Below are 7,101 nucleotides of genomic sequence, written 5' to 3' on the forward strand. Positions count from 1 at the left end.
TACTTACACGAATTTCTCGTCTCTCAAACTTTTTTCTTGCCACTTTCATTTTTTTCTTGTTGGATGGCATTCAAGAATTACTATATATTTAATGTCTTATGATCAAAGTGTTAGTATACAAACTATTTATCTAACTCCAAAGTATCGTGCTTATCTCTTCTTTTTTTTTTTTTCTTAGTTACGTTACATTAATGTTTGCACAAATTATCCATCATCTTCTGTACACTACAAAAATTCAAGCATTTTGTGGGGTCATATTTTCATATTGTGGGGGTCTTTGACCCCCACAAAATACATTTGTGGCATCCTCAACGACCCCCAATTTTGCCTACGCCACAACATATTTTGTGGAGTCTTTATGTGTAACGTCATAATTTGTTGAAATATTTTCTGGAGGCTTCAGACCCCCACAAATGTTTCAGTTTCTGGAGGTTTAAGACCCCCACAAATTTGTTGAAAATTTAAAAAAAAATCATTTAAAATTTTACGTTTCTTATAAAAATCCAGGTAGATTCTAAAGGATAAAAAAAATTCATTCCAAATATTTGAATATATATCTAAATAGAACTTGGTTTTCAAAGATAAAAAAATCAAAGAGATGTATAAATGAAATTAAAAACTAAAAGTTATTAAAAATTGATAACTATTCATGCAGGCCAAAATTTGAAAGTTATCCTGTTTTTTACAAGTAGCCTCATATCCTTGTAACTATAAAAATGGGCAAAGACAAATATTTGATAAGATCCTTAACGATCATAGAATATTCTTTGATAACTTTTTTCAGAAGCTTGTCATGATCTGAGGCTAAAATCTTGAGGGATGCATATGTAAATATGTATCTTTTAACCTGTAAAGTCCCATTCTTTTGGCAAGGTTAGCTATCTGTTTAGTCTCTCCTGTCTTTTTTATTTCTAGATACAATCTTCTAGTCCTTTTCACTGCGTAACAGCATTCTGAGCTTCCATTTCCACTCGTCCACATTGGCCACCGTAGATTATGCCTACAATAACCATCACATTTTCTTAGAACTACTGAAATCACAAATAGTAGCCTTATCACAGAGCTGATCATGGTTCTCAGAAGCAACTGAATAAGAATGGAGTTATAGAAGAATAAATCTAACTCCATATTTAATTCAAAGAAAATGTAAGCAAAGAAAATTTCCGTTATCTATAATCAATTGAACTCAGTTTAATTTAAGCAATTAAACAAAGTACACGACAAAAATCACAAACCCCCACTAAAAATACCTAAACATAAATCATTTAAAAAAAAAGTAAGCAATTTTAACTCATTGATCCCAACATTTTCTTAATAGAGTTAAATATAGGATAAAGTTCAATCGCTCCAACCAGGAAATTGTCTAATCTAAATGTGTTAGTTGTATCATACAGTCCATCTCACAATATAGTTATATTCTGAAAACCAACATTAATTCCACCAACCTTTAAGGATGCAGAGGTTGTATTGATCCAATTAGGGATTGAAGCCTCATCATCATTCATATGCAACCCATCTTTCTTCCTTGGGTGAAACTGAATGCCATGAGTTCATTACTGTGATGCTATCTTTCTTCCTACAATGAATACACAATCAAGTTTGAGCCCAAATGTAACACAAACCAGAATGGTAAGACACCGCTTTCTATCAAATTGAGGTATAAGAAACCTATAAGCGACCAAGATGTTTGAATCATGCAGCCCGTCATCATGCCACCTTACATTAAGCATATCACTCTTACCAAATTAAAAAAAAAAATCATTCAAATTGCAAAGGGAATTCTCACAGTATACAAAATGCTCTTGGAATTTGATTTGTAAATTGAGAATCTCTGCACTCCATCAGGCTTAATGGCAATGAAAGTGCACTCTACTGAGCAGGTAAAAATTAACACATGATTTGCACATAAGAATCATATAAAAAAATGCTTAACATACCTCAACAGCATGTACCTCCTGATCTTGGAGCATGTAAGCTGCAAGACATACAAATTGAAAAATAAAAGGAAACATTTAATATATGAATACCTGTAGATTCATACTAAAATTGCATTTTTATAGAACAAAACCAGATTCTCTAATATTGCATTTTTAAACTCCCGAGGCATTATCTCCTTCTCAATAACATGCAATTTAAGAGAAATATACGACAATAAATTGTAGTTGTCAAACAAGTATGCAAGACAAGACATGGCAATTCATAATGTATTTGTTTGTCTTCAGTCTTCATTTATGTACTTAATACATTTGCCAGATAATAGAAACAAAAAATGGATGTCTTATGTTTGAAAAAAAAAATTTATTGTCGAAACCAGCAGGAAGAGCGAGAGCTCCTGAAATCCATGATCCGGGTCTACTTCCAGAACCGGATATCATAATCTTTGAAGGAATGACTTAAGTTGATCTTCCAAAAATCATTATAAGGGTGAAGTACCCTTATTTCAGTAAACAAAGGTGGGTTTTTTCCCAAGTATAGGTGCTGTACAACGGCTTCTTTCTGCAAATATAATAAATAGATATCAATTAATATATACTCAAACACAAGGAACAATTTTTATACTCAAACACAAATACATAAAACTAACCAAAATATAAAAGGGACAAAAAGGAAAAAGTTTCACATCTTTCTTAATCAAAGTCTTATAGAGAATATGAAATTCATATCAGATATTAACATTTAAACAACACAATTATCAAGAAAATGGTTGAAACTCAAATTGTCTGATCAAGCAATATAGAGATAAATAGCTGAACAGTATGAGTCATACAGCAGTCCAAGGTTTGTACTTCTCTAATAACCAAGGTATGATAGGGAGTAAAATCTTCTGAGAAGCAATCTGTTCCATACATATAGGCCATATGTTTTCAACTGCATGGTTCAACCACCGGACTGTTTCAGAATCAGAAAGCACCTGAAGTACAAGAAAGGCCATTATGCATGTTATATCAGTAAATCATCATAACATCACCCTTTTCAATGAGAATACCACATCTAGAGTAATACTTTAAATTTGCAATGATAACATAAGATCGAAGATACTAAAAAAATTGAATATTAATTTACTACTAGGGAGTTTTATAATTTGAATTATTTCTTATTCTCATAGTTTTAGTCCTTTTATCCTTTAAATAAATCATATAAAATTTTATTTTCGTGATCAAATGAAAAACATTGCTTTCAGTGACACAAAACATTAATGTTGACCAACGGGGGTTGGCTCAAGTGGTAAGGTACTTAGTTCGCTTAAGCAAGGACTCGAGTTCGAGACCTTGTGTATGCAGAAAATCCTCGCTGGGAGAATCATCTGCCAATGCTAGGTAACCTACCCGGGTCGGACTGGACATAGTTGGAGCGAAGCCCCGGAAACCAGTGGAGCAATCCAAAAAAAAAAAAAACATTAATGTTGGACTATCATCTAAGAGAACCTTACTAATAAGTAATAATTCATTCAAAACGCAGCAAGGGGGGTAACATAGATGTAGATTTCAACTTATCCTCTTCTCTCGGTCAGATTCTGATTCAAGAGTTAAGCGAATGGTTTAACTTTTATGAAGAATTTAATTAAGATATTAGTTTATTTTACTTCATTAACCACTGTTCATTTACTTGAAACTTATTATTTCCCCCTCAAACTTCAATATCCATAAAATCAAATAACCATGCTTTAGCAGAATTACCCTTCTCTGATTAGCTTGTTTCCTCTCCTCATGCTGCAACTTCTTCCGCAGCCTCGTAACATAACGCTCGTGAACCTTTCCAAAGGAAAAGATCAAAGTCAGAAATATAATATTTATTTATTAATTATATCATTTACCAAGCGAGAAAAACACTGTTCTATAAAATCGAGTAAGCTCGAAAAATTAAATAAAAAAAATACACAGAATTTTGTAAGAGTGTGACCTGCTTGGGGAAGTGCAACGAATTCGAATGATGGCATCAGGCAAAAGGACCTTGTTCCTGAATGGAAGGATTGCTAACCGATTTGGAAGCTCCACCGATTCCGCCATGTTTCTGATGAGAGAGGATCGAATCGAAGAAAGGAACAAAATACTGCGTACGGTTTGGTTGAGAGAGGGAAAGAGCGAGGAAAATGCTAGTGTATGTTATGAGTAGAATCTAAGACTCAGAATTTGAGAATGAAGAAAGAAGGCTGAGAAATGGAGAGAGGAAAGAGCGAGGAAAAGGTGCTGTGGCGTTTGGCGATCCTACTCGGTTTTTTTTGCATAGTAAAATTTATTATTTTAAATTTTTTTAGAGCACATTAATAAATGGAGATAAAACAATATAAAGCAGAAAAATGATAATAAATTGTGAGGGCTTAAAATGTGTTAAAAATTATATTATTTAGTGGAGGTTTTCTTGACCTCCAGTAAATAACCTCCACTAATCACCTATTTTTTTGTAGTGGTAATTTCATCTTATCTTTCTCTTTTTATTCAAACACTTTCAATTCAGTTCAAGCATTCATGAACTTATATAGAGGCGGTTCTCCCAACATCGTCTTTTGTATTATCTTTTGTTTGTGTAATTATCGTGATAAATAGGCTAAGTCTCACACTCATTAGGCCATAACTATTAGTTTGCATATTACAAAACATTGTCAATGAACGCTATAGTAATTAATTAGGCACTTCTTATTGGTTAAATAATGACAGTTAGAAAAACGATACAATTAATACAAAACTAAAAATTGATGAGAAAATATTATTTTATTTTACTACACAACAAATAATTATTTTAATCAAACAGAGAATTCATCTTTTAAAGAAGAATTGTGCTTTCTCTGTCTTTTGGATCGTTGGAGAAGTGATTTACGTAGTTTTAGCTCCACCAACAATCCCAAAATCAAGAAGTTGGTGAAACATAATTGTATAGGTATGATCAGTTTCTAACCTAATGTTTTTCTGGCGTATTAGTATTAGCTATTTACCCTCTTTACTGTTGAAATGCAATCCTAAATACATGTAATACTTATTATATATGTGACCAAACATTCTTTGGCTTAATTATTATGTATGTGACTAAACATTCTTTGGCTTAATTTTGGGGCTTAGCTATTTATGTAAAAGTAGTCTTATTATTACATTCTTATTATACAATAAAATGTTGAACATAACTAGAGAATTAAAGTCTGAAAGTTAGAGGAAAATTAAAAAAAGTGATATCATTCATTTTCTGAAGACGCTTTAAATTTGTTACAATCAAAGACTTAAATTAAGCTAAAACGTTTACAACCTATTTTAAACTATCATAATTTAAATACACAACCAATGATAACTCACGTAATAAGCAAAATAATTAATGGGAATGTCCCCAAGTTGGAGCATGCAAATTTGAAATGCCTAACTCACTGACAAGTGTAAGAAATGGTCTTTCCCCAATAGCTTTAGTTAAGATGTCTGCCAGTTGTAAATGGCAACAAACATAGGAAGTGGAAATCGTCCTAGCTAGGAGATGCTCGTTGGCAAAATGGCATTCTAAGTTGTTGCGTTTGGTGGATCGTGAAAAATTGGATTAGATGCTATATGAAGTGTAGCTTGATTGTCGTAATATAGAGATAAGGGATGATCGTAAGTAACACTGATGGAGGTTAGAAATGTTTTTAACCAAACAAGTTTAGTAGTGACATTAGCCATGAATTTATACTTAGCCTTCCAGGAGTTGTGTGCTACTTTTTTTGTCTTCTAGGATTGACCTCCAAGTGATGAGACAAATAGCCTAATCAAAATTGCGGTATACCTAAATATCCATTGCATAGTTAGACTTCATAGAAAGACCTTGACTTGAATTATTCTTGACATAGCAAAGCACACACGATTCCAGCATCAATATGCTCTTGTTGTGGATTCCCATGAACTATGAGAGAATGTGCACAATGTAATTGAGGTCGGCCAGGTAATAGTCAATTACACATATTTGTTAATGAGCTTGTGATACCTGTCGGGGTCGTCGTATACTTGTCCGTCTACCAAGGCCATTTTATGGTTGGGCTCCACGGATGAGTGAGTTGGTTTACACTCTAAAATGTTGGACTGGAGCAAAATTTGCATGGCATATTTGTGGTTGTAAACAGTGATGTCAATGACATTACGGACAATGTTACACGAAGGGTTTCTACTTGGGAAGCACTCAACATTCTTAAAGACTTTGTGGCTTAAGAGCCTTGTCACGTGGGCACCACGAGGGCTGTCACGTAAGAGTAATAATAAGGGGATTGTTATGTTGGCTACAGTTGTAACTATTGTAGGAAAAGGGGTATACGATATATATAGGAAATTAAAGTGTACTTTGAACCATCTGAATAATAAACTTCTTGTGTTAGTTTTCTTGAATTCCTTCTCTGTTTTAGTTCTCTCTGTTTGGTTGTAACCTAACAATTGGTGCTGTGCTTTCATTCCTTAAACACCAATTGTTTGTCACAATGCGCATTGAGCTAGCTGAAGAGTTCACTACTCTCCCACAACGCATTGATGTTCGTCATGACGATACTCAATCTCAATTGGCTTGACTTGAAACCAGATTCGAAGAGCAGCAGAATCAAATGGCGATGATTGTTATGCAGTTGCAACAACTCAATTCCACGGTACAGTCCATCGATGCGCGTAATCGTGAATCTATGCCTCGCATGTAACCTCCAATTGTGCCTCCGCATTTCGATCCACCATCTTCGCACACTGGACCGCGAAGCTATACAGATACCAGAAAATTGTAACACCCCGTGTATACTCGGTTTGTTAGGATGTCATCGTATTAAGCCATGCTTAATTAAAAAGGCAGAATATATTTTTCTTTTCAATTATGACGTCATTATACTTAACCAAGTTGATTACTTAATCATTTTCATAAAACGCATGTATGTAAACTGTAAAAGATAGCTAACTGAATTACCTCATAAATAATTAAGTGAGTATCTAAATCACAGATCTACAACACGTAATCCGGACACTATCCTGATACATTAATACAATCCAAACTACGAATCAGATAGTCAAGTCAACGTGGCATGGACAATCCCCATGCTCACTGAATAAATGACATAATCAACCGAGTCTCAACAATAACATCAAATGAAGCTATAAGCATGATATCAACATCCAAAGA

The 7,101-nt window shown here is 33.7% G+C and overlaps 1 long non-coding RNA gene across 2 annotated transcripts; it reads right to left on the reverse strand.

Moving 5' to 3' along the window:
- Positions 1–657: 657 nt before the first annotated feature.
- Positions 658–4,199, reverse strand: LOC133306333 (uncharacterized). Of its 2 annotated transcripts, none has more exons than XR_009750871.1 (6): positions 3,901–4,199; positions 3,678–3,752; positions 2,768–2,911; positions 1,938–2,496; positions 1,446–1,572; positions 658–1,000 (listed from the first exon to the last, which is right to left on the reverse strand). It is a non-coding gene; the product is annotated as an uncharacterized LOC133306333 (long non-coding RNA). The 2 variants fall into 2 exon arrangements; XR_009750870.1 differs by having other exon boundaries at positions 1,446–1,576.
- Between the last annotated feature and the right edge of the window lie 2,902 nt (positions 4,200–7,101).

This window comes from Gastrolobium bilobum, unplaced genomic scaffold (assembly GCF_033153095.1).
Source record: "Gastrolobium bilobum isolate Gb01-03AN ecotype WA unplaced genomic scaffold, APGP_CSIRO_Gbil_v1 utg10035, whole genome shotgun sequence".
In the NCBI taxonomy this organism is placed as follows: domain Eukaryota; kingdom Viridiplantae; phylum Streptophyta; class Magnoliopsida; order Fabales; family Fabaceae; genus Gastrolobium; species Gastrolobium bilobum.